The sequence below is a fragment of the Manacus vitellinus genome, unplaced genomic scaffold, assembly GCF_001715985.3.
Source record: "Manacus vitellinus isolate BGI_N305 unplaced genomic scaffold, ASM171598v3 scaffold_7_pilon, whole genome shotgun sequence".
NCBI lineage: Eukaryota > Metazoa > Chordata > Aves > Passeriformes > Pipridae > Manacus > Manacus vitellinus.
The window spans coordinates 19988578-20007942 of NW_021940813.1; positions in this window are offsets into that span (position 1 = coordinate 19988578).

The window sequence follows — 19365 nt, forward strand, 5'->3', positions numbered from 1 at the left end:
TGGGTTTTATGCAGAGGAAAAAAACCTTTTCATAGGTAATGCTTACCGAAGGATGGGATTCCTGGAGTGAAATAGCCTTCATTAAAAAGACAGATCAGCCAAGGAAGTAAACTTCCATTGGGCTTCCTGTGACAGACAAGATTTACAAAAGATTTTTCAGATTTCCAAATACAAAATACCATTCAATGATCAAACAATGAAGTGATTATTTCTGTCATTGTAATTAAAAAAGAAAACCAAATCGGCTTTCTTAACATGCCAGTGCCAAAATCATGAACAGTACTAAAACTTACTTAGCTTTGTTATGAGCCTTTGTGCTGGATTTTTTTTCTGTTTCCAAACTGTCAGCAGTAGTAGTAGTTAATACAATAAAAAATGCAACTGAGTCATTTACCTTGTAATGTCTAAGTTTCTAGTGTATTCTGTACACTAAGTGGAGAGTTCATCCTACTTGAAATAATTCATTCCATAACTTTTTTCTCTCTAAATCTCTTTAATTGATCTGAGATTGGCATAACTTCAAGCAATGAAAAAGAGAAAAGCTTCAATAAGAGTATAGAAGCAGTCAATGGCTTTAAGAACATATGTTGTCCAAAAGTGTGGGGGTTTTGTTGTTTGGGTGGGTTTTTTTTCTCTGCATAGGACCATATAGCATATGATGTATTGGAAGGAAAAATACAAGCTACCTTGAAAACCAGGTTTGAGTTACAGTATAGTTTCATATGTTGCCAAAAAAGTTGTTGCATTTACTGGCTTTTTTTAGCTAGTTCCCTTTAAAGACATCCATAGCTGCATTTTCCTGTATTGTTTTGAAAGTGCTTGCTTAATGTTCAAACTTGTTTCCCTGTTGCCCCAAGGGTGACATTAGTGGAGTTCACTCCTGTTTCTCCTGTTGAAAGAATCTCTGATCCTGTTTCTTCTCAAGGTGTTATGGGAGATAGCAGCAATAAATTACAGATTGAAACAATGCATTATTGTAAGACTCATGAAAGACTATGAATGAGAAATAGACAAACAAAAGAGAAAAAATCCTATCATGCTAGAGTCTTTCAAAGGGGTTCCAGTAATATGATTAAATTAAACTCTTTAAAACAGTGTCTTAAGATACAAAGTTTAAGAATCAGTTTCTCCTATTAATTGCATTTGTTCCATCTACCCAATTTATCTCCTTTTGCATGTTTTGAATAGTGGGAAGTCAGTAGGGGTTATGTAACTGGCTGGAAAAAGAGGGTCTCTGGGTAAGGTGAAAAAATTATTTTCTACAAAATGCTCTAACAGAGATGTAACACTGCAGAACAAATGTTTACCTGTGGCAACAAGGGGGAAAAATATATGCATTGCATTTGTTGCCTGGGGGTCACCATAGTGCATTTAGGCAGTGTGCCTTTCTTTGATTGGGGTTTTAATTTTTTTCAAATTGGAAGAGGAGCTGTGTGAAATAAAAATCTTCAATGCTTATTTCTGTTGATACTGTATCCTTTTCTATAAGAATAAAACCAAAACCAACTAAAAAAAAAAAACTCCACCACCCATGAAGTGGTTGATTTAACGCAGATGCAGCTTCTAGGGATGGAGAGAGTACTTGAAACTAAAGAACAGCAGTATCTCAGGAATGAGAGAAGAATTGTTTATATCCTTGGTTTTGAAAGTTTTCTGTCAGAATCTCGTACGCAGTGCCTTATATTACACCAGAGTGACTCACGACTTCATGGATCAGATTAGGTAGACTAATTTGAAGTGGGGGAAGGAAATATCTAGGAATAAGTTTTGACTTTCACTTGACGATTTCACAGAAGCACAGGGTCATTGAGGTTGGAAGGGATCTCCAGCTGTCATCTGGCCCAGCTCTCCTGCTCACACAAACCAACAAAAGAGGATTTTGCATTCGTCTCAAATGACATTTTTAGAATTGTCCTCAAAAGCTGAGAAAATAAAATGTACACTGCTCTTCGTTTTGTTTTTGTATTTCACTGAAAAATAGAGCATTTATTTTTCTATTAAACCTTTTTCATTTTAAAGTTTTCCAAACAACCATTAATAATAATAAATAATTTCTTATTTATTATTAATATAATTCATCGTTCTCATAATTTTAACTTCAACAGAGTTGAAAAGCTGAGGAATTTGCTCATGAAATGGACTATGATGTCAGCTGCTGCACACTGATTGCTCATGACAAGCAAGTCTTGTTTGAAGGTGGTGCTGGATTTGCTGTCTCTATAGACAGCTTTGGATTTTCATTTGGAAGAAAACTGATTTTGTGTGTCAACCAGCTCATGGTAGAAAGAATGTTACCTCAGTGACTTCCATGCATAGAACCACAGTTTCCAGTAGTTCATAAATCTTTTTACCTCAGAGTTGCCATTCATCTTCGATTCTCTCAAGTCTAGAAAGTTAGTGAGGCCTTTCTGTGGATTGTGGAGGGGGGTTGAAGTCAGTGCAGAACCCCTATCTTTGCAAGCTGAAAGACAAAGGACTGCTGTGCTTACACTTTGCTGGATATGCACTGAATCCAAGGAGCACTGGATACTGCACAAAACGTACCTCTTCAGATAAAGAATTTTCACCAGAAACTAACTTTACACCCACTTCTTTCAATGGTGATTTGACAAGCGGACAAATAATGAAGTCTTGTAATGTTGTGCTTGCATTTCCACCAGACATAGTCTGGATGGTTAATAAATGCTGAGGACCTCCTCTACGGGTCGCTGGAGGGTGGAAAGAGAATGTGTCACAATAAAAAGCCCGTACAGGAACCACGAGCCCCAGCATGATCATGTTGGGCTTGCCAGCCAACACTTTCATCACAGACAGATGGGAACAAAGCACAGCAAGACCTCTCAGAAAAGAAGATGTTGCCTTGGTCAGGGAAGGCGTTCAAGGCAAAGGCTGGAGCAGCTCTCCCCTGTTCCTGGGGACTGGCTGCCAAGAGTTGTGCAATAGGCCTAAAGACACAAACCTGCCTGCACCCCTGTAGCTTTATTCAGGCACCCCAAATATATAAGCTCATGTAGGATGCCTCATGTCAACAAAGATTTCCCTACATCTTCTTTCTTCTTCCACTACAAACTGTGGGAACTGGCCTGGAATATGTATAATTGAAAACAGAGGGAGACTGATGCCATTTCCAAGTCATGCCTTTCTTGTGATATATTCCTCATTTAGTTAGCAATCAGTTTATGTACATACAGTAATAACACCATATATTTTTTTTAATCCCCCTCTTTTGAAATACAATATAATAATTTTTAAAAAAATCATTCCAAAGTCAAGAAACATTTTACCACTGTTAATTAACAGAGCCTGAGTTATTATTTGTCCTTTTGTTGAAAGCAGGATAGAAGAAGAATTGTTCTCCCTCTAAATAAAAAAGAGAAAAAATAAAAAAAAAAATTAAAAAGGAATAAAATAACCACAGAAATAGTTTTAGACTATACTCCGGAGTCATGTTTATTTTTAAACAATAGTAAATCATTCAGTTGTTTCAACCAGGCTTAGTTCCAAGCAGTTCTAAATTTGGTGTTAGAAGAATTGATCTTGAAATGATATGTAGGAAAACAAAACGCTCTTCCTCTCTCGTTTCCTGTTTGAATTGATGAGAATTTAGGCTCTTCTTTAGTTAATTTGGCATGTGTTGGTCCCCGATGAACTGCCTTTTAGTGAAGGATCACAGAACGTCCTCACATGCAAAGTGTGAATTTATAATCCAGTGTGTGTTGTAAAAACGTTATTTTTTTCTTTAAAAATGAGCCACAGCACAATTGAAAGTATTTCAATGGTTTTGTGCTGTTGGATACAGCAGTGATTCCACTTTTGGCTCTCTGTGTTTTGAATATGTTAAGCATTGCCATCTAATACCACTGATCACAAAGTTGGAAGTATAACACATAGCAATAAAAGCACAGCAAAGCACAGTGAGATAACAGGGACATCAGTTGTCACACACTAAGTGCCCTGATTCCTCCCAATGGTCCTGATTCAAAAACAAGTGATATTATAACTGAGTCAGGAGATGGAGCCTCTTCCCCAAGAATTTAAGCAAGTGGCCAAGGAGCTTCAAGATGTAGACAAAAGGAGATTCCATAGATATCTTGAGGGGCTGTGTCTCTGCTCACTTGGGGCATCAAGTGATGTGATTCAACACATGATTTCAAAGAAAAGAAAAAGCTTTACTAATGCACTAAAATATTTTTGGATCCAGGTCCCATATGTAGTCATTAAAAAAGTGTGATTCAGCAGGCGAAAAATGTGTCATGTTCACGTACAACAACAGCGCCATGATCCCAGTAAAGAGCTTCTGCAGAGCTTTTTCAGTCTGGTCTTTCCGCAGTGTCCTATAGATAATATCTGAGTAGTGAGAAAAATTCTTGGAAGGCCTGCAGTACGTTGGATTTTTGCGTGTGGTCAGACATCACTGAAGGGAACCCGGCACCCCGACTCACCTATTTCAGCCTGAGTCAAGGCTTAGTACCTTCTCGATGGTTATCCAGCTTAGTCACTGTAAATGACCTTCCAGAGTCAAATTAGTATTTAAATTAATACAATTAGTACTTTAAATTCTTTGATACTTTTATTTGATGAGCGTGGTGGAAGTGTCAAAGCATCCTGCTGTGCAACATGCAGATTCAAACACCCACACGGCTGTTCTGCCTCTCGACAGACTGTTTCTATAATGGTCGCATAAATACGGGAGCCAAAATAAGGAGAGGTCTTTTTCCACTGTATTTTAGTAAGATGAGAGTCTATAAGCACAGTCCAAGGGGGAGAAAGGAAAAAGAGACTTGTGGGGTAGACCCTGTGGTCTGGGGTTTGCACCAAGAAGTTAAGTAGCAGCCAGAGAGTGAAAGCAGAGCACTGACAGCTAGTGGAGGGAAGAGGTGAGACTTGAAAGAGCAATAGGGCAGGAAAGGGAAGCTGTCACAAAGCCAAAATTAATTAAAAAAGAATGAGACTGAAAGGAGAGAATGGAGAGATTCTGGGGAGCCTAGGAGTAAGCTTGTTCTTACGGCATAGGTCTGTCTGCAGAAAAATTCTCTTCTCCTAAGAGGAGCTGGGGAGTGAGAACAGTCCTGTCTCACCTCACCCAGCTTTGCAGCGCTGCAGTCCTGTTCACTGAACAGGCAGGGCTCCTGCTGCTGGGGGCTGCTGCTATCATGTAGCAAAGCTGATTGCCCTGCTGGGAACACCTGGCTTCTTTGGCTCTGAAGGCTGTAAATGTGCAGTTGTTTGTTCTGTCCTTGCAGTCCTCTCTCGCTTTTTTGCTTTTAGTGAATACTGTCCTGTTATATTGTGGGTAAGTTAAATAAGCTTACCTGTTACTGTAGTTACATGTGAAATAGCATAAATTTTTAAATGGAGCAGTGGAGATGAACTTCCTCTCCTTTCTTGAGCAGATAAGCAGACACAGAGACAAGGTGTCTCAGTCTGATTGAGTGAAAGCCTCAACTTCTCTCTTACAGATTGGCACAGGTAACTGTGAAAGCACAATCTCCCAGTTGAGTCATCTTTTGTAAAATAGTGATTACTTAAAAAATAGAAAAAAGAAAACAGAAGTTCAGAGGCCACCGTTTACTTTCTTAGCTCTGACCATGTTTTTTTCTTGGAGTTAGGTGATGTTATAATGGCAAGGATCAAATATGAATGGGGGAGAAAGAGAGTCAAAGCTCAGGGTTTTGCAGACTGGTAGGGAATCTTGTGTTCCATCCCTGCACCAGAGATTATTGCTGAGCAAGGTCAACCACTCTAACTGGGAAGCACACATCCCTGCTTTCTCAGCACCCTACCTACTTTTGTAGTAGTCATAGTTTGTAGTTATGCACTTGGGAACTTTCTTTCTAGTCCTGAGCCTGTAGGATGGAAGACCTTGGAAATATTGTGGGTCCCTTTCTTTGCTTATTAAATTTCTTTTGTTCATTTCTTTCCTGAGGAAATTGAAAGGATAAGGAATAAATAATGAAAAACAGATTACTTATGTAATCATATAACAATGAAGAAAATAAACAAAATGCAAACAGCTCAAATAATTAAAGCTGTGTCCACCTAAGATCCCACCAATTTTGTGCTCAGGGAAGGTGATCTTGCCTGCCTCTGTGCCCTTCCACACTTAACAGTTTCGAAGGGGAAGGACTATTCACAAGCAGGATACCAGCACAAAGCCCGTTTCCTTGCTCTCCATGTATTTTTAATGCTGTTCCAAAGTAGGAGCAAACAGCTGTGAGGAGAGCTTGAATCATTTGCTCTAGGTCATATGTTGAAGAGTTCCTGTGCCCTTTCATGGTTGTGAACACAGTGATGATCTCTTAACACTAACATGCAATACAGTTTCAGTACAGCTGCAAGTCCTGGAGTGCTGCAAGTGATATAAATGAGGCTGGCCAGAGCTCCTTCTATCACAATGCATTCTCCAGCCCTGGGGTTTGTACTTGTATTGTGTTACAAAGCTTTGGCCAAACTCCTTTCTTCCCCAAGGAAACTCAGCACAGCTCCCTCACCCATCACAAAGTCCAAATCAGAATCACATTTCTGGACAATGAGCCAGACTCCTGGCCCCAGGCCCAGCTGCTAGGTCTGGCTAGGGAAGCATATAACAGCCTTGAAATCTGCCCTGAACACTCTGTGTAGCAAGACAGAGAGGAAAATGGCTTTTGCCCATCCTGAAAGCTCACCGCAGTAAGGGGAAATGGATGTGCCAGAGCTGGCTGGAGCTCTTGCTGGTTCTTAGGTTAAAGGAAACACAGCTCTCCTCCCACACCTCGAATATCTCTCTGCTACATTGATTTTGTCTGATTTTCCCCTAGCATGAGAAATTTAGGGGGTGGAAACTGAGATCATTTTCTGATAAAGCAGAAACATCTGTTAACCGTGAGCTCTATCATGTCTGCCTCCAGCCACCAAGAAACCTCCATTTCTGCTCCACGTTATCACTGGGCAATACTTTGATCAGCAGGAACAGTCTAGGGAAGTTCTTTATGGAGAACAGAGATGTGCTGGTGTGAATCAGAAGGGTGGCTGCACTCGCTCAGCTGTGAGGTCCCTTGAAATGCACATCTTCTCTTTCACTTGGTCAATGAATTAACTGTACATGGTCAGTTCTGCTCAGAGAGGGAAGGAAATTCTGGTAAATCAATAGTCAGGAAGTGGATGCAGAGGATGCAGATGGCAAACCAGTATCTTCTTGGAGTTATTTTTGATGATGATACTGGAAGGGGTTTTTTTGGTGTGTACAGTGATTTCAGCTGTCACTGCATGGAAGTTTTGCATTGTGAAAGAGAACATTTGAGTAAACAAAACACTTGTTTTCTTAAGTTCGGAATTGTCTGTGCAATCCTATACATATAGGGATTAAAACTGAGAGTAAGTTACATTAAGCTAATAGCAAAAAGAAGAATCTTAATTTAGGGTGTCTGTGACAGTCCCACCAGGTGGCCCTCTCTCAAACTTCAAGGGTGGACTCTCCCAAGACCCAAGGCAATCGATACTCTGGCTTACTTTGTCTGTGAGAATGACAAACAGGCTTAAAGCTTGCTTTGATAATTATTTTTTTTCTATATCTATTCCTGAATCTTTCCTCTAAATGACCAGACCTGGTATTCATTTTTCTGAAGCCCAGGGCCTGGGACATTGATACTCTCCTAAGGATCTCTAATCAGAAATGTTTGTAATTGATATCTGTTTGTATACATTTGGTTATTGAGAAAGTAGAGCAGAGAGACATCTACTAAATTATTTTGATTAAGTCCTGGATACTGTGCTCTAAATAGAAAATCAAGCATTTTGCAGATATCTAACAAATCATCAATGTTGTAAGTAGGATTTTCTACTTAATATTGTTATGGGTATGTCATTATTACTCTTTGAAGGTTCTTTAAATACATCTCAACAGCAATGCTAACAACTGTGGGTTCAGGAATGAAGAATGCAGTTACTGTTCAGGAGATCTGACTGAATTTGGAAGCTCTTCCAATTTACTGTAATTATGTCTCTGCAAGAGGTGATGTTAAACATGTTAAGGGTCAGTGAGAGAGAATTTAATTATATCATGCTAACAGTTCTTTTGCTTTCTGTGCATAAAGTATTAAGTGTTAAAACCCTTGGACTGATTAGTAGAAATATGAAGATTAATGTCTTATCATACTGTAAAGAGAAGGAAATGTGGGCATTGTTAGGGAAAAAATGAACTCTGATAAACTAGACAACTATAATCCTTTTGTGAGAAGGACTAGGATAACAGAATATGACATTTGGCTTTCTTAATGAAAAAAACCTTATGAAATAAAACAAAACTCAGATGTTTGATCGCTTCAGAGTGACATCATATAGGCACTCACTGCCTCCACATATTCTCACTATATGCTTTCCATGCAGAGCTCATGGAGAGAGGTGGCTGGAAACAGCTGCTTTGCCTCAAATATTCCAGATAGCAGCTCCTCAAAACAATCTGCTGGTGAGCAGGGAACTTGTTGTGACTAAGTAATTTTTAGTGGATGTTTCATCAATTTGTCTCATTTTCAAAGCTCTGCTTCCTTGAGGGTTTCCTATTGCAAGGGTCACGAAAGACAGCTAATGTTAATGTTGTTTGCTTTGTGGATTGTTGTTATTCTGTCCCTAATGCACGATTTTACAACGTGTCTGTGTGTTTGTCAGTTTCTTGCTGTGTTCAGTGCAGATGAGTTTACTTGGATGTGAGTCATGCAAATAATAACAGTGCCTCCACCCACCCAGAAATCTCAGTGTCCTGGATATTGCAAATGACAACCATAAGGGAAAACTGATGTGCAGAATGAAATTACTTGCTGAGGGTCACTTAATTAAATGGTCAAATTCAGCCTGCCAATCAAGACTCCTGACCTCCAAAGCCTGTTTCTTCTCTAACCGATCCTTTGGTAATACTGTATGAGGCAGGAGCACAGCAGAAAAAACAGGCACTGTGTAGCTTCTGTTTATGTCCATCCATGTCAAAATGAAAAGAAAGAAATATGATGGAGTGGAGTTAACGGAGACTTCAGGACAACTGAAGTAACTCTTCTAAGACAGCCTTCTAAGAACATGCTTTGCAGCAGTAACAGTATTTCAGATTGTATGGAAACAAAGACAAATTCATTGCACTTACAGGCCGTCTGAAAACATAACTCAGAAGATTGAAGTGAACACACACTGACCTTTTTTCTCACTTACAGAAGAACAAATACAAGCTTGTAGTATTTCCCAGCTTTCTTTAGACTATGCATTTGAGTAGAAGTATTATCGAGAAAAATGTTTGAGTTTAATGCATATACTATTGGCTTTTTTTCAATAACAGTGAAGTTACATAGCTTCATAATTCTTTAGACCATTTTCTGAATTTTTTTTAATATCCACCTGCAATTGTTTTTTGGATATAGTGATTAGTAAGTATTCCATCAACTCTCCATAGCTTTGTATTTAAAATATTTTCTACAAACCACATGATGAAAATGTTTATCATTTGGATGAAATAATGAAAATGACCTTATTTGATTTCCTCATGTAGTGCTGCCAAAGTCTGTAACAATAATGATGATAAATATAAACTTAGAATATCTTAGCCAAGATTTTGTAATGAACATGCATCAAAGACATTATGTTCAACTGTATAATTGCTTTGGAGGGACTCTGAGATAGAGCAGCTGGTTGGAAACAGAAATAATTCAAGTTGACTCCTTTGGGTGTGCGTTTACACAGTGAAATACTCTTGATTTCTATATTAAAATTGTGCAAGAGGCCAAAGACACCCCTAGAGTCCATATATGAGGGTGTAAAACTGCAACATAGCATGAAATAGAGCCACAAGCATATTTTTTCAAAAATACAGATCTCTATTTCTAAAACCAGAATACCCTCCAAAAATACCAATGGCAACAATAACTGTAGCCATTTCCATGTTTATCTCCTAGAAAGCACTATTAAGTCATGGAAAACAATACGCCCATTAATATATCCACATAAACCTCTGCTCTTTTCTGGTATTTGTGTGTCAGACATTTAAACCCATCTTAGCTGCTCCATTTGAGACTGTCTGCAGAGGAAGAAAACAGGAGCTGTAGGAAGCAACCCACCACTGACCTATTGGGTTTCACTGAAACTGCTGTGTGGGATTAGGCAGAGAGATTGCAAATAAAAGGAGAATGGAAAACTCTATGCATCTTTTTATCCTGAGGCAATGTCTGACAGTTAATTCAAGCCTTCTTAGTTCCATATATGCACTGTCGTATCAGCTGAGAAGCAGGATTCTGCTGCCAAGCTGGAGCTGCAGAATGGCCTGGCTGTTGAGAGGACATGTGAATTGCTGGTGTTCCCAGCTGACTTGATAACAGCAGCCCTGATGCCTTCTGCTATTGCCTTGGTTTCACAATAAATGCATAGTTGGTGGGTGGGTGTTTCCAGTCAGTGGTGTCTACAAGCTGTGTTTAGCAATAGTCATGTAGCTGTAAAACTAACAAAGCCAGACTTTCCCGACAGATCTCTTTCCCTTACACTGAAAGGAAGAAAGGCAAAATATATTGCTTGCAGTTTCCACACCCTGGACATAATTTTAAAGACTTTCTTTGTTAATATCACACATCTCTAGTTTCCTTGTACCCCCTCTCCACTCGGAAAATAATAGATGCATAACAAAAACTTTAGACAAAGCCACAGATGATGGCTGAAAATAAATATTACAGTCCTGTAAGATGCTCTTTGGCCTTTGTCAGTACGATGGCCTCATATCCCTTGTTTGGTTTTCCCATCTTCTCGGTGACTACCAGCTGAGCTACAGTTTCCAGTAGCCCATGATATATATTAAAAAGATTTTTCTCCTGATCATAGCAGAGATGGAATGAAGCCTCAAACTGGGGACTCTGGATCTGCTGGTGTGATTGGACCTGTTTCCAGATCCAGGGATGCTAGGTGCAGAAAGAAAAGATTTGTTTGGTTTGCACATCTCTCTGCCAGGCGGGCGTGTTCCCCGCAGCACATTTTCTAGTGTTAAGTCTAATTTTAAATGTGGTTTCCTCTACTTCCTTACACTAGCCTTTCCTACTTAGAGTTGATCTCATTGTCAGGCAGTTTTTCCATATGTTCAAGTGTTTGCTTTCTCAATTCCATCCTATTACCTCTAATAAACTCCCTCATACCATGTTTAATAACTTCTCCTCTTACTACCTCCAACTATATGCAGACAATTATATTTCCCTGTAGTCAGAACTTAATCAGCTTGCACATGCTGAACACATTAGGAACTTCCAGGGTTTTATGTGCAGAATAGCTGGCCCCATGTCACCAGGATTTTCTGAAACAGGCCAGTCCCTCCCTCACACATGCTAGTGACCTGAGAGCATCAGTCCTGGGATCTGCTGAAGGGTACTCCACTGGCAGAATGGCCAGGAAACATCTGTCCAGGTAGGAAGGGAATCAGGAAGGAAGAGAGAAAGAGAATGAGAAAAAGAAAAAAAGAAGGAGAAAGAGAAGGAGAAAGAGCAAGAAAGAGAAAGAGGGGCTTAATTTCCTTTTAGCACCTAGAGGAGAGCTGGGCATGGGTGGGAGGAAAGAAATTTTATTACATACTTTGTCTCTTCCTGCTTCCCGGTGCCTAATCTTTATTTACCATTGGTTATATATTTTAGCCTTCTAAAACCTCTAAGATATGTGTATTCAGCTTCAGTTGAAGTGAGGGGCCCTGGTCAAGTGCAATTTGACCCGGTGGACAGTCCTGTGGGACCAAGGGGTGCTTCCTCCCAGCTGTAGAGGAGAAACAGGCAATAGGGAAGGAAACATTGAGAGGGAAGAGGATGTTTGGATAAGGTCACTGTTAATCCACCAAATAAAAACAATAAAGACCCCTCATGTTAAATTTAGATATAGACAATGTTTTACTATGTTATTCATCTGGAGAGATTAGGATAGCAGATCTTATTCATCCCATTACGTACAGATTTCCCCAGCCAACTTGCACCTCCTTACAATGAAGGAATTTACATCAGCATCATGTGCTCATCAGATGCACAAAACTTTCCTTCAGCTGCCACCTTATCTTGTAGGCATGTAACTTCCACTGCCAAAACAGCATAGGCACATTTAGTCCACCACTGTCCTGGCAGGACATAGTAATCAGTATGTTTTTGCTAATGTTGGCCAAGGGTTTGGTTTTACAGATATATTCTGAGTATCTAGACTAAATAAGACTGCCCAAAGTAATGGGTCCTGGCTTTTCCAGTATTTCAGTAGAGAGAAAATTCATCCAATTTTTGCAGGATCTAGTTCAATTTCTTCTCTTCTTGTCAAATGGGAAAAGACATCACCTCCTCTGCTGTAGATGTACCAATGCTCACTAATTTATGCTACTTATACTATGTATAAAATTCTTTAATACTCAAGCAAATGGGGAACGTAACCCAGCTTACCTACTTTTATGGATGAAAGCTGGTCCATAAGGGTATCCTTCTTTATAACTTATGTAAATGCTGAATGACTAAACCATTAGATATAAGAGATGCTAGTTGTTTCATTTTGTATAAAAGGAGTTATTTCAAGCAGCTAGTTAAAAAACAACATCAACAAAACCAAACAACAAAAAATCAACAAAACAAAACAAAAAGAAAAGGAGGGGGATCCTAGAGATAGCTGGGACAGGTGCCCTATTCATTGGGACAAACATTACTTGCTTGGGACAACATCATATGCCAATAACATGGGACAACTCCTTAGCGTTGGCATTTACTTCTGGATAGCTCAATTAGCTCAACACAGGGCTGTATGGATCTCCTACTTAGGTGTTTCTGCTTTTCCTAGGAGTGCTCTTTGCTGGGAGTATGGATTGGACTTTGCAACCTGGTATAAAAAGTAAATCAATAACTACTCTCCTGCCTCCCAGTTGAGTGTCCTAATCAGTGTGCTGTATATTCACACCTTCACTGTATCTCTCTGTGCTTCCTCTTAGAGTGAGCTTTAAGTGACTTTCACACACAACTTCATTGGGGTATTAGAGGAATGCTCCCACTCCAACTTCATGGGAACTCCGGGTCTGTATCTCTCCAAGTGGAAGGAGCCTTTCAGTGCTCCAGCACCAAGGGAATAATTCTGTACAGGAGTGTACTCAACAGAAGCTTGCTTTCTTTATATCTTCCATGGGCCATTCTTAATGAAAAAACTGTGCTTGGACTCACCTCTAGCAGAGGCTTCTGTTTTTTAAGGAGGTTTTCCTCATAGTAAAAGGCACTTAAGCACCAGAACGCAGGACTGAAGACTCCTCCTACTTGAGTGTTTTCTTGTAAATACTTGCTTACTCACTGGGTTGTTTTTAAAAAAAAATTATATTTTAATCTACCTAATTTTTCCCTTGCACACTGGAGGGAGGCATCAGTACTTTGCTACCTGTTCCACCAGGAAGCAAAGCACCGAAGTCTGTCTGACCTGCACATAGATATTGGGCATTTCTACCTCTGTTGGTTCACCACAGAGAAACCAGTTTGTTGGGGGTTTTTAATACATACCAAATCTAAATTAATATCAGGCTACAAGCTGTCCATGAGACAGCAGCATGGGGCCAAGAAGGCCAATGGTATCCTGAGATGCATTAGGAAGATAATTGCCAGCAGGTCAAGGGAAGTGAACCTGCCCCTCTACTTAGCCCTGGTAAGACCACATCTGGAGTGCTGTGTCCAGTTCTGGGCTCCTCAGTACAAGAGAGACATGGAGAACCTGGAGCAGGTCCAACGGAGGGCAACAAAGGTAATTGAGGGACTGGATCATCTCACGAGTAAAGGCTGAAGGAGCTGGGCCTCAAGAAGAAACAATGAGAGGGGACCTCAGCAATGTCTAGAAGTATCTGAAGGAAGGGTGTCAAGAGGATTGAGCCAGGCTCTTCTCAGTGGTGCCAAGCAATAGGACAGGAGTCAATGGGCAGAAACCGATGCCCAGGAAGTTCCATCTGAATATGAGGAAGAACTTTGCAGTGTAGGTGACTGAGCACTGGAACAGGTTGCCCAGAGAGGTTGTGGAGTCTCCCTCACTGTACATATTCAAAAGTCATCTGCACACAATCCTGAGTTATGTGTTCTGTAGGAGGACCCTGCTTGAACAGGAACTAAATGTCCTTTCTGACCTTATACCTTCTGTGATTCTCTGTGTGTAGTATAAATAATCTCTATCCCTATTTTTCTTTTCCTGTGTCAAAAAATCAAAGAAGCTTAGGCAAATTACACCTTTTTAAAAATAAATAGACATTAGAAGTATACAGATGTTTGTTTTATAGCTCACTATAAACCAGTTGCTTTGTATTTTAGAATATTATGTTTCCTGGATAGGAACCATGCCCTCCTTTTGGTTTCTAGCACACTGGAAGTTGGTAGCTTGTTTCTAGGTAGTAATTCTGGTAAAGGGATAAATTAAGAAACATAATCAAGAAATAGGTGAAAAGGGCTATCTAGATGTCTTTATCTTAAAAACACTTCCATTCATGACATCTTCCTGGAGCTCATTGTTTTTCTAGCATAACACTGAGCAAAATGAAAATAATTTATAACCACTTGCATTGTCTTGAAGCCCAGAATGTGACTTAGAAAAACAATTTGGGATCCCAATGAAAATGGCTCATTACTGAAGAAGTTGAAGTAACACCAGATTTAATCCATCATCTCTTTGTCTGCCAGTAAAATTGTGCCTTTCATGCACTTACTGCTCTGCTTTTCCAATTCTGCATGTTAATACCTACAGAATTAATCTTTTAAAAGATTAAAGAAATATTGTGCTGGCATTAATCAGAGAGATTTTGTCCTATCCGAGAAAATAATGACAACCATCCCCATTTCAGGAGCACTACACACAAAAGCCTTACAATAGGATTGAAATCCTCTGAGGGTGGAGGAAATGTCTGGAAGTTGTTCAATGCAGCCTGGACTTCTATTTTTTTTTCATTTGAAATGAAGGCTGAACTGTTCAGTCATGAATGAGAACAATAGTGGCTTTTAAAGGAATGCAGTCAGGAAGGTTGGCTTTTATTGGCAGTTTGTGCAAGGTCTGTGCTTCCAGAGTGCTGTCAGATGCAAGTCTGGAGTGACTGAAGAGCTGGACCAGCTCTTTTGTGTTGTGTAAACTCAGATTTGGTCTTGCAGCGCACAGACCGTGATAGTGGCACCAGCCCAGTAATAATTGAAGACAGATAGGAAAGGGAAGAGAGTCTCCTCTGGAAAGGGCACTGCAAAAATTGAATTATAAAACAGAATGTGCAGATTCCACTTGTCTGGGTGGAAAAGCCCACTGTTTCTCTGTTGTTACAGTAGGGTTTTAATTAGAGTAATTCTGGTTATAAATTTTACAGCTGCATCTGGATGGTACTTGCATAAATGACTAAAGGTATAGCTTTCCCAGATTACAGAGGAAAAATTTCATATAGGATTTTATCTTGATTTGAAGCTTCCATGAAACCAAGAATTAAAAAGAAATCTTCAGCAATCATTTACTTTTGGTGACCAAAAATAGGGTTAAATCTGTTCAATCATTTAATGTCTCTTTTAATGGAAAGTTAGAAATGTGAATGAAGGAATAAATAGTTCCAAGCATGGGGAATCAAAAGTCATTGGGCAGGTCAAAGCACATTCAGATGGGTTACAGTAATATCCTGAAGAAGGAAGCCTGGCAGGCACAACTGTTAGCATTTTATTATTATTTATATTACTATCACCCCCAAGGAGACCCCATTGCACTAGAGTTGCTCAGGCCTGTCACACAGCTTTTGGCTTGCTCTCCACCAACCTCTTTTTCAAAACCATGTTCTGCAAGAAGGACACTGTAAAAAAATATGAAATACAAATTAAGCATATTGTTACCAGACTCTTGCATGTCAGTTTTTTAAAAAAATAGAACTGATCACTATGATGAATATATGGTGAAACGGAATAAAGCTAGTTAATATTGACAAATCCAACCTATTCAAAGGCATTGGTTTTGAACAGAAGGAATGTTAAGATGATCTGAGTACATTACAAGGTATCATGAATTTCCTTTCTCATCTTGACTTTTTTTTCTGGGACCTAAACTCCGCATTCAGTAAGTTATTCTTTCCAAGAAATAATGATGTTCTCCCAAAGCATACTTTGATGTTTTAGGGCTTTTCACCTAGTCAGTACAGAAGTGGTATTTATGAGGACATATTCCAGATACACTGCCACATTTCCACCACATGTGTGTGCACTGAACTATCTTTCTCTTCTAACATGACAGCTTTATCTCAGAACAAGTTTCTGAAACTCCCTCTTACCTTGTAAATTCCTTAGATGCAGTTGTATGATGTTTAGTTTTATGTAAAGAACCAGACATATATTGCGGGATTTAAGAATTCCTTTTATCTCGTTGTGTTGAACACATTAAATAACGTGAAGAAATCAAAGGAAACCTGTCCTTTATCATAATATTTCCAGAATCCCAGCATATGCAGGAATATACTTGTCAGAGGTAAAAAAAAATCTGTTTGTGGTTATAGTACATTTGGTAAACAGAATAGCCTATGAAATAATTTTCTTGGTTCTTAAGTTGTAAATTTCAATAAAATTAAATCCTTTTATTAATCATGTTTATTTTCCTGGCAGTACAGCTACAAATCCTGGCTAGATCCTACTCTGCTAAGTTTCATGTTAAGCTAGCCTCACTTCAGAAGGTCCACAGCCTACACTCATGGAGCACAGATGAGAAAAACACACAAAGGGAGAACATAAATATGGAAAATCTAGTAGAGAAAACAAACAGAATACCAGAGGAGGCCAATTCTCCATGACCATTAGCTTTAAGTCCTCGCTTATCATTATCTGTTATTGGTAGACTCAATCACAGGTTACAAACCAGTAATTAATTTTAACAATTTTATAATTTGATTCCTGATGTTTGTCTGATATTGGCTGAAGGGAGCCTGTAATGCATAAAGGCTCCAAAATCTGGTTCAGGATTTAGGGAATAAGTTGCAAGGGGCACATACTTCACAGTATGAGGAATTGTATCATTGCCTTCACTAGATTGTGTGCATCTATGGTCCAGTTGCCAAATGAGATTATTTAACTCATTCCATTCTTAAGCTATGTGAGAGAAGCAAGCAGTACAGGTGCCTTCAACTGCAAGCAAATAGAGGGAAGGGCTTCTTACCTAGGTACTTGCATAATGCTCAGAAAAGCTGGGCTCTGGCCCTGACTGAGAGCTAAATTTCTATTTTCATCAAATATATGACATTTCCCTTCCCTTTTCCGGCCTTTACCTTTTTTTAAAGAGATCTGTCCTTAACCTATGTCAGGTACCAGATCTAAATCAAAGATCAAATGTGAAAAGGAAAAATGTCACAAAAATCAGAGAAGGAAAAAGTGTCAGAAAGTGTGACTGAAGTCTCCCAACTCCAGGATATACATTTTATGAGAATTATACTTGAGTGAGGCTATTAGCATGCTGCATAGGCTTGGTCTCCTGATTCTGGGGATCTTTTGGAGATGTTGATGTACCTTCCTGCAGAAATCAGGCTCTTGGGAAATGGTGCACAGCTGTATCTTTTTCCAGAATAGACCTAAGATACCTCCCTATACCTGAGAACTGAGAACTGTGCTTCTAATATATTGGTTAAGAAATGAAAACTGTATTTGTTATTAAATGAACATTTTGACTCTTAATTGAGCATGGAAGCTGTAGACATCTCAATAATTTTACTTGTTATTACAGAAACCAAAGAGAAAATCTTTTTTCATGTGAAAAATATAAATAAATTCAAACAACCTGAATTGTAACCTCTGCCACTAAAGTTAGGAATGTTATGGAATGCATTAAAAATGAAAACCTTTATCCAACAGAGATGAATATTTTATATGAACATTAAAATAGGTGTGGTTTTACTACATTCCACTGCCTTAATAATTCAATAGACCCCCAAGCATAATGGGGTAGGGTAAGTCAGCATGATGCCTGCTTTATATTACCAAAATAGCTACCAAGAATAGTAATGAATGTGATCACAGTGGATGCACTATAAAGTATATTCTAATGAATTTTCCCCTTTGAGTAGCTGTTTGGCAGATGAACATGGCTACACAAAGGGGAGAACTGGGGAAATGAGAGTATAACAGAGTCTGTTGTTAGGATATTGTTGCTAACAATAACTTCTTGCCTGTTTTATATGAAGCCTTCCAGAAAGCAATATTTTAATAGAATGCCCTGTACTACTTCACCTTCTGATGTCCCTTCATTGAAACTTGGAAATGAGAAAAAGACCAAACAAGGGCTTCAAAAGAATAACAAATGGGGTGAAAACCTTTACAGTCTTCAAAATCCAGCAATTTTCATACAGTTGCCTCTGAGGATCAGTGTTGATTTTCTGAGAGGGTTCCCTGGGTATTTGCTGTAATGGCTTCCACCCAGGATCTCTGAACTGTCATGCTGAAATAATTCTCCTTTATTTATGACCATCTTTCTGGAAAAGGACTTTTTATTTTCTACTTGTCTTAGCCTTGGAAAAATTATTCTTTGTGAATTGTTACAGATACATAAATAAGGGATGGGAAAGGCTGCTATATTTAAAACAAAAAGTAAGTGAAGACTACTTTGCATTTGCACAAGAGCTGATCTGCATTTGATGACTAAGTTCTCTGCTCTTGCAAATGTGCTGAACTTCAGTGAAGACACTGAAGTGCTCCCAGGTAAACTCACTCAAACTACATTTGGTAGGGCTCAGGGTAGATGTTCATAGAAACACAGAAACACTAGTGTTTTTCTTTCCAAAGCTGTATCTCAGTTTCAGATATTCTTACTATGTGTGTGGTTAGGGACCAGCAGCACCTCTACTGATATTTGATTAAATAAAATTGTACTGATTTTTTTATTCTTTGGGGGAAACTGAAGGTTTGTATTCCAGGTTAAAAGAGTAGCTAGACAGACTTTATGACAGCTTTGCCATTTGGTACAGCCTGTGTTTAAAATTATTTTTAGTGAGAGTGATACTCAATGAACATAATATCTTGTTTTACAATCTTCTTAGGATGTTTATGCACTGAGTTTCTTCAGTAGAAATATTTTTTTTTAATTCAGACTATTATTACAGGAGGCAGAAATGGTTTTCTGATTTTAACTGGGATTTTTATTTTCTCTTTTATTGTTTTTGAAAGGATCAATATCTCAAAAAGTACATGGTAGAAAAGATAAATTACACGGATGTTGGAGTTTTTGCGTAACTTATTGCTAGGATTAGGGAAGTAGACCAAAATAAAATGAGAACAGAGCTTACCAATTTTTTTTCAAGCCCAGGACCACCATAGCAGTGTGAGAAAACAGGTATGATTCAAAGGCCACACTTTGGAGAGAAAATAAATAGAAGGCTAGGTTAAAGCATACAAGTGATATCATTGG